Below are 8,598 nucleotides of genomic sequence, written 5' to 3'. Positions count from 1 at the left end.
GAACAAAACGCATAGGCCAACGTATTAATTCCCCATAGGCTACCGTTGTTACTTGCCGTTCAAGATCACACCATATTCAATTCTGTCTTGTTAAATGCGCGAGCGCTCGCTGAATGCGCAAACGCTTGCTACTAGTGCGCGTCATGTTGTTACAATTCACAAGCGCGCAAACATCTTGCCAGTTGTTTGTTTGATACGCAGTTTTAGGGGCTTCCCCTTTTCAGCGCTGGGATGTAGGCCTATAGAAGCCGGCTAATTTTGCGCGTTTTATGCTTGTTCTGCTTGAATGTATAGATGATAAATAATTATATTGGATGGCCTTGATTCATGGAATACCGGGGAATATTGCACTCGTTAGGGTCAATATTGCACTCATCTTCGATTCGTGCAATATTGGCCCTAACTCGTGCAATATTTATATTATATTGGATGGCTATGAATGGGATACCAGGGGATATTGCATGAGTTAGGGCCAATATTGCACAAATCGAAGATGAGTGCAATATTGACCCTAACGAGTGCAATATTCCCTGGTTTTCCATGAATCAAGGCCATCCAATATAATTATTATCATCTACACAATCAAGCAGAGCAAGCATAAACTGCACAAAATTACCTGGCTTCTACTCGTCTTTGAAGTTGACTCGGCAGTCCCATCCCAGCGCTGAAAAGGGGAAGCCCCTAAAACTGCGTATGAAACAAACAACTAGCAAGATGTTTGCGCGCTTGTGAAAATGTAACAAAATGACGCGCACTAGTAGTAAGCGTTTGCGCATTCAGCAAGCGCTCACGCAATAAACGAGACAGAATTGAATATCGTGCAAGTAACAACGGTAGCCTATGGGGAATTAATACGTTGGTCTATGCGATTCGTTCAATAAGCTCTGATATTGAACGGTAAAAATTGAGCGGACTACAATACGCGTTTTTAATGCGCCGCTAAAACGTCCTATATAGATGATAATCCCTGGTATCCCATTCATAGCCATCCAATATAATATAATTATTATCACTATGCAGTCTGTTTATTTGGCTGTAATTGTTAGGACTATAATACAGTGGGGGATCAGGGGGTGCACATACCACCCCCTTTTATTTTCAAAGAAACCATCTGCCCCTGTCATACACACATACAGATACATGCAGACATATGAAAGTACATAGGATACAAATTATATACATACATATACATACATTACGTGTTACATAAAGCATATATTACTACATTATATGCATACATTACAAAATATACTCATGTGTAGGGCCTACATACACGCACACACACACACACACACACACACACACACAAACCAGAGCTACCAAGTCTCACGCATTCTGCGTGAGACTCAAGCATTTAAGGTCTGTCTCGATCACGATCTCACGCATGGCACCCATTTTTCTCACGCATCTGGTGAAGTCTGCAATTTGGGCCAAAAACAGAGACTCCAACTCTCCCGTTTTTGACGGGATATCTCCCGCCGAAAACCCATTTTTTGCAAAATCTCCCGTTCTCCCGTTTGAGATTTAATTTCTCCCGTCCTGGCTCTTTGTCTCCCGTTGGAAAGGATTTCTTACATATTTATATCGTATGTTGAAAAAATAAGCCTTAGATAGCACCAGAGAGCATCTAGAACCCTGGGAATTTCGCGCTTCGCACACATCAACTTTGAGTCTCCCGTTTGCTAGGGGTTTCAGGCGGGAGAATCTCCAGATCAGAAGGTACTTTGGGTTGGAGTCTCTGCAAAAATAAGGAGCATAGCTCAAAGGATTAGAGTGATAGTTGCAATTGAAGGTATATTTCCCTTTTGCCTTTCAAACTTAGTAAAAAAATCATTAATTGCTGCACCAGATCGCATCATTAAGAGCTAATAATTTAAAAAAGCTCCCTACCATATGGGAGGGGGACACCCTCCTCGTTCGCGTGCGCATGCGCGCGAGCGCCGAGACGCGGAGTCATAAAAGTCTCACTCATAAAAGTTTTTTGAACTTGGCATCTCTGACAAACACACATAGCGAACAGCTTGTACACAATTTATACACCTAACATGAATGATTCTTGATGCAATGAATCAACTGCTCCATATACAGTGGCGGATCCAGAGGGGGGCGCACCGGGCGCGCGCCCCCTCTTTATTTCAAAAAATGAGATGAAACCCAGAAGTAGCACCAAAAATATTCTTTGCATCCCCCCCCCCCCCCCCCCCCCCTTACGAAATTCCTGGATCCGCCCCTGATGTAGGTGCCTACTGAACTACCCGGTAATACTATTCTGCATCCATGAACCCACTCCAAGTGTAATAAAGATAAAATCCCATGCTATATGTACATATGTGCCACCCCAATTGGTAGACCTACTACCAAGGGTAGTGGGCCTAATTGATTGATGTGGTGGAAGGCTATTGGAAAGTGCCTGGGAAAGAACATGAGATAATCACTATAAAACATCAGTTGTCCTGCATTCTTTGGACCAATTTCAAGAAAATGTGCTGGAGGAAGAGGAGTTAGTGAAAAATTAAAAGATTGCCCACTTGCATCTAACACAACCACGTGACTTCTACTACATATTCACAAATCTAACACAAAACACTTACTACACACACACAAACACACACACATACATACACACTTCCAACACAATCACTTCTTATACTTATACATGAAGAAAAGAAAGAAGAAGACTTTCACCAGCTTCAATAGACCTCATCTGACCGTGCAGGAATGCATTAGCCAAATAAGGAAAGGACAAAAAGCATATGCAAAAGGAGACATACAGATTGAAAATTTTGCTCTCCATCACAGTCCATTTTACGCTATCCGACAAGATTGTGTCTGTTACTTTAATTGCAGAGCCAGCTCATATCACCATCACACTTACTGAATAATAGATGTAGAGTATTAAAAATTCAGATCTGTGGTAACAGTTTGTTAATGGCTATACCAAACACACAGAACACTATCACTACTTTCATCTGTCACTACTTTCATTCACTCTCACATACTGTACATCTGATATATATATAGCAAGAAAGGCAGCACAATGGTCATACAGTAATTTCTGTTTTTTTATTATTTTTTCCACTTTATCATACATACCTCTATCATCATACAGATGGGAGTTCAACGCCAAAATACATCATACCTCACATCAGATCTTTGCGTTCACATAGAGAACATCCAATCGAGACTACACAGTATAGCTAGTACACTATTTACAGTGGGTAAATTGGTCGCAAACATAATCTGTACACTTGAGATCAAACGCTTGTCATTTGAAACTGTCATCGCCCTTTCCCACTGATCAGAAAGCAAGATGTCAACTCTGTCGAGCCTTTGTCAAAGAAAGCCAATTCAGAGGCTACATGAGCAAAACAATCAGAGAAATAAAATAACCTATAGTGATGAATACACTCTCATAGAAACTAAATGTGTTTTGCTGGTTGCAGTTGAAATTTCAATAATACCTCTTTGGCAACGGAAGTGCTTTTCGGCGATTCCAAAGCATTCCGATGGCCAATCACAAACCTAATAGTTGACAACGTAATTCCATCAGAATCAGTCTTGGGGGAAAGAGTGCTGGAAACCCCCTATAGATCTTAACAGTTCTGTGAGTAACAAACTGGTCACAAGTCTTACAATCAAACTGACACACTTTGTACACAATATCTCTACAAAAACTATCTTTCGCATATGGCCTCATATCCATTTTCAATGAAAGTGTTTTTGATGATGGATCTAGCAATGAGTCAACTTCAAAAGAAAAGAAAAGAAATATAGCAAGTTCACACATGGAGGATGTAAGCAAAATCCTGGTTCACCTTTCTTTTCACAAATTGGTGTACACAGTCCTGCCAAGACCGCTCAGAGCATTTTATGACAATGACAATTTGGTAACATTCTGCAGTTACACAGGTTTCATCAATTCTGTTCACAGACTGCAAAAGAATAAGTCAAGAGACAAATGGCGACCTATGCCAATTTGACATTGTAATTTTCATAGACTGTAAGTTAAATACCACTCTTTACAATTTCTATCCCTCCACAGACTAGTCTGTCATTACAATCACCTGGTTTCAAGAATCAGCAAATATCTGATCTATTTCAGTCCAGAGGACTTGTTGTTTTTATGTATGATGAGCATTTTTGGCCAGTCCTACACACCCTTAATTTTGTTCCTGTGTCTTTTACATTCAGTTCCAATGCATTTGACAAAAAAAACAACAACACACCAACAAACAATGACTTGGCCACAATACTGTTTAAATTCAAAACACACAAAAAGAAAAAAAAATATAAAAAACCCTTTAATTCTGAATAACAGACTGTACTTATTAAGTATTGCAACATCAGAATTTTTAAGGTCATACTAAAAACCTGTGGCATTTAAATGAATGCAGCCTTTAACAATATGTTTAAGGGCTAGAGGTATTGGACTTTTTTTGTTTCAGGCAAGCTATTATGTGTATGAATGTAACATTGTAATTGGGGTTACATCAGACATTTTGCATCTTCAAAACTAAGAAGAATCAACTAAAATGAGTGAAAATATCTCATACGAATATCTCAATAAAAACAATCTCATCTTTATAAAAAAACAACAACAACAATCCCGACCAGGAGTACAGACATGAATACCACTTTGACACACACACACAAGAACATGAATACAACACTTCACAGACAACATCCACCACTTTATCCTAACAGCCAAGAGGCGGTCTCGACTTTCAGATAAGCACATCCGACACAGGAAACAGAGGTGCATTTTCAGTCCCTTTGTTTCAATTTCATCTTAAAAACCAAACCACTTCCACTTCAAAGGGTCTTCTCACATCTAAGTCTTTCACATTAACACAAGATAAGACAGTCAACCTATTTCTGACCACTCCCATTACAGTCCCATCATATTAAATATCTTCTCCATATTTGTGGGCACACATCTATTCTCTGCTCTAAAATTGTTAAAGGAAAAAAAAAGAAATACAGGAATTTGGCTTACGAAGCCTCTCTTCCTTGTGTGCACCTTGAAAATAACCTCACTTTACATTCCTGAGAGTACACGTATAGAAGAGAGAGTTTCCTTTTCATAGAACAGTTTGATGTCATTGATGTTGGATTGTATTTGTACAAGAAAACTTTGCAAAATCTCCTGGTTACCACAAAAAAGAGCACATTATTAAAATTTCCATTTTATCATCATAGCCAAAATATGATTTTCAGAAACTCCATGGAACAAACATACTGGGGTTAATTTGCCCTTCCTTTCACAATTCCCCGCCCCCCCCCCCCTCCCAAAAAAATGAAAAAGAAAAAGAGAGACAAACACAGATAGAGGGAGAAAAGGAGAGGGAGGGACCCAACGTGTTGACATGTGTGTAGAAGTTCTGGAGATTAAGAATCTTTCAGAACCGAAATTTTGACATAACGACTCCCTAGCAGGACATTCTCATTGGCATGTCAATATATCCAAAGAGGAGCGGCGACATTTGAGGATACTGTAGGGAGCAATTTTCTGAACAAGATTTCAATTCCATTTGTCAATATGATCGCAAACGCGCAAAAATGACACCGAAATTTAGCTCATATCTCTCCGTGTATCAACAAAGATTTTCCTTCCAAAAATATATTGAGGTTTCAAGTTTGATAAACAAAGGAGTAAGTAAACAAACCCAACCATAATTATTGTAAAAGTTGGCACTGCTGTAACAAATGTTGGAGGAATATGAGTCTAGGCGACTTGCATATGGGATACTAATTTTACAGCTCATGATCAATGCAAATCATTTGGTGGAAGACAAGCATGCTATTCTACATCCAAAATATTAATAATTAACCTGTTGAAGACTAGTCCCGAGAATATGTGTATTCAGGCAGGTGTCCATAATGAACGCATGTTACGGTAAAATCAGCTAGTTTTCAACAAGTTAATAAAGTGTTGGCAATTTGATTTGAGCCTACGAGGTGTTTGCTCCGGACAAAGCCTGTGACAATTCTGTTCCTAACACATTCTTTTTACTGGCTGCAATAACAGCCACGCTCACACCATATGACATCATATCGCATTATGTAACGGGAAACATGAAGCATACGGGGTGGCCTACACGATACCCACAAACAAAATGACTAGATCAGCCACATGTGTTGTTGCTTGAAAGAGTAATGATCCGAGATGAATTATTTCTCACGTCTGATGACATACTGTTGTTACGTCTTCCGCCATGGGACCACTCGCTGCTTTGCGGTCTTAAAGACTGTCCGAAAGTGACAGCCAAAATCTGAACTGAAATCATGGCAAACCTTGACAGCTGTACAACACAACAACAAAAAATCTGAGCATGTAATTTTTTAATGCCTGTTGTTTCACAGTGAGCATAAAATGATCACAGAATACCTGTAATGTGTGAAAGACATAATTGTGAACTAGGAGATAATTGTGATTCCACTTGCATAAATCTGATGAAACTACTGAAAGTCACTAAAATGGAACAGGAAATAAAGATATCTATATATATTACAAGTCTGTCGTAAAAAAAACAGAACTTCTTTCCTCTGTAAACTCAACGCCTGTTCATTGTAATCGTGCACACATGCCACCGTGAAGTATCTTCTCTTCTGTGTCAACACGTCTTAATAGTCCTATCTTTGTAAAGATCCTTGCGAACAGAATCATTCATAACAGTCTGTAAGCATATACACCAAGTGGCCTTCTCATATGAACCAAAAAGTTCCCACTCTAAGTATGCCTTGTGCAACAAAATACATAACCTCACAGGTGTAAAACTTGAAAGGGTAACAAAGAGGGCTATAGGGGTAGAAATCAATATCTGACTACTAACTGTATAGACAGTTCAAATAAGCAGCAAAGTGTAATATACAACCTGAATAAAGACTTTACATAAGCTGTCTTCCAACATATGTGTAGATACTGCATACAAGCGTCAAAATCAACCTCAATAATGGTTGAAAGTATAATATGCTGTACATAACTTACACTCAGTGATAGTACAAGAAAAAGAGAAGCATCAAAAACAACTGGCTCTTAAAAAGTCAACAACGCTCTCACAATCCATGTATGGCAAAATGAGATTTATTTGCAAATATGAATGGGCAAGAAAAAAGAGCAGTATATGCAGCAGACAAAAAAAAATCTTGAATTACAAACAATTTTTTTTTTAACGAATGAAGCGACTTTGTTGGCAGTATGTTATGGGTACCTTTAACTTGCCAATAATTCATGGTACAGTGTACGTATTGAATACAACTGCATATGACATGATTCTATCATTCTCTCCCATTTCTATAGCAATATACTGAAGAAAACATTGTGATATGAATATTTACTCATATACGTGTCATTTAGCACCTGCATATAATAAACTATTACTATATCTGGGATTAAATGATTTGTTATCTGTTGACAAGACTTTTTTTTTTTCAAGATTACTATGATAATCCATCATGTGAACCACAAGGGGATGAACTGCATGGCATACAGAGAGATGAACTGTGTGGAATACAGAGAGATTAAGTCAGAATCATAGTTTCCGTTAATGTTGTGATATGATAATCCAAGAAGGAATATGAGGGCTTAAAAGCACAAATAAATATGAGAGAGAAACCAAATACTTTATATGACATTTTCGAAATGTCTTTATCATCAGATGCCAAATGCCTCTGTTTCATAACAAGAATATCTAAATACCTAAACTGGCTAATGCTACTGTGGAAGGGCAATTACATTTTTGTTTGAGGGTTTGTACATATGTCACATTTACACATTCTTGGCAGTGATTGTGAGACTTCATTCATAATTACAAATTTGCTACACAATTCATATTTTTTTACATTAAATTACAAGGAATTCTGAATGAATTCTTTCATATGTGGCATCAAAATCCTTTACAAGTATGTAGCAATATTCAGATGTAGTACATCACAAAGTTGGACCAGTAATAAAAATCCAAACGTTCTGCAAAAACAGTCAACTCAGGTAAAATATCCCCTCCAACGCCTCCATCCCATCAAAATTGCTCCTATACGCATTCCATGGGCACGTAATTGCTGATGCTCATTGTAAGTTTGCAGATTAAACACAGTATTCAGATTGTTGATATGTTACATGACATTAATGGAAGTACTAGTTGAATGTTCAGTACTCTCTCTACCAAACAGTGATAAGGAGGGAACTTAATTTTCGTACTAATGGGAGATACCTGAGATAATGTCATCGGAGCATTAAAATTTAGAACTTTCTCTCTTTTTCTCTTTCTCTCTCTCTCTCTCTCTCCTTAGCATATAAAGACTCGCATAATATATAATTGAATGTGCATTACTGTATAATAAGCTCAAAAGTAACATGTTTTGTTTTTTTTTTGTAATGGTTACCCAAAATCGATATACGTCTATCCATAAGCAAGAGGTGTGGAGGCTGTGAGAAACCTCTCTTCCACATTGCATGCAAGCTCTATGATTCGAACCAAGACATACGAACATATATCTATCTATCACTGAGGATATTTATACCTGTTCGAAAACATTGCACATACCACATATGTTGCATAAACTCTTCCAAAATAGAATCTTATATTACACCGCTCAGCA

Source organism: Diadema antillarum, unplaced genomic scaffold, assembly GCF_040938485.1.
Source record: "Diadema antillarum isolate AM-2024a unplaced genomic scaffold, OU_Dant_1.0 seq00001066_RagTag, whole genome shotgun sequence".
In the NCBI taxonomy this organism is placed as follows: Eukaryota; Metazoa; Echinodermata; class Echinoidea; order Diadematoida; family Diadematidae; genus Diadema; species Diadema antillarum.
Note: the sequence above shows the minus strand (reverse complement) of the source record.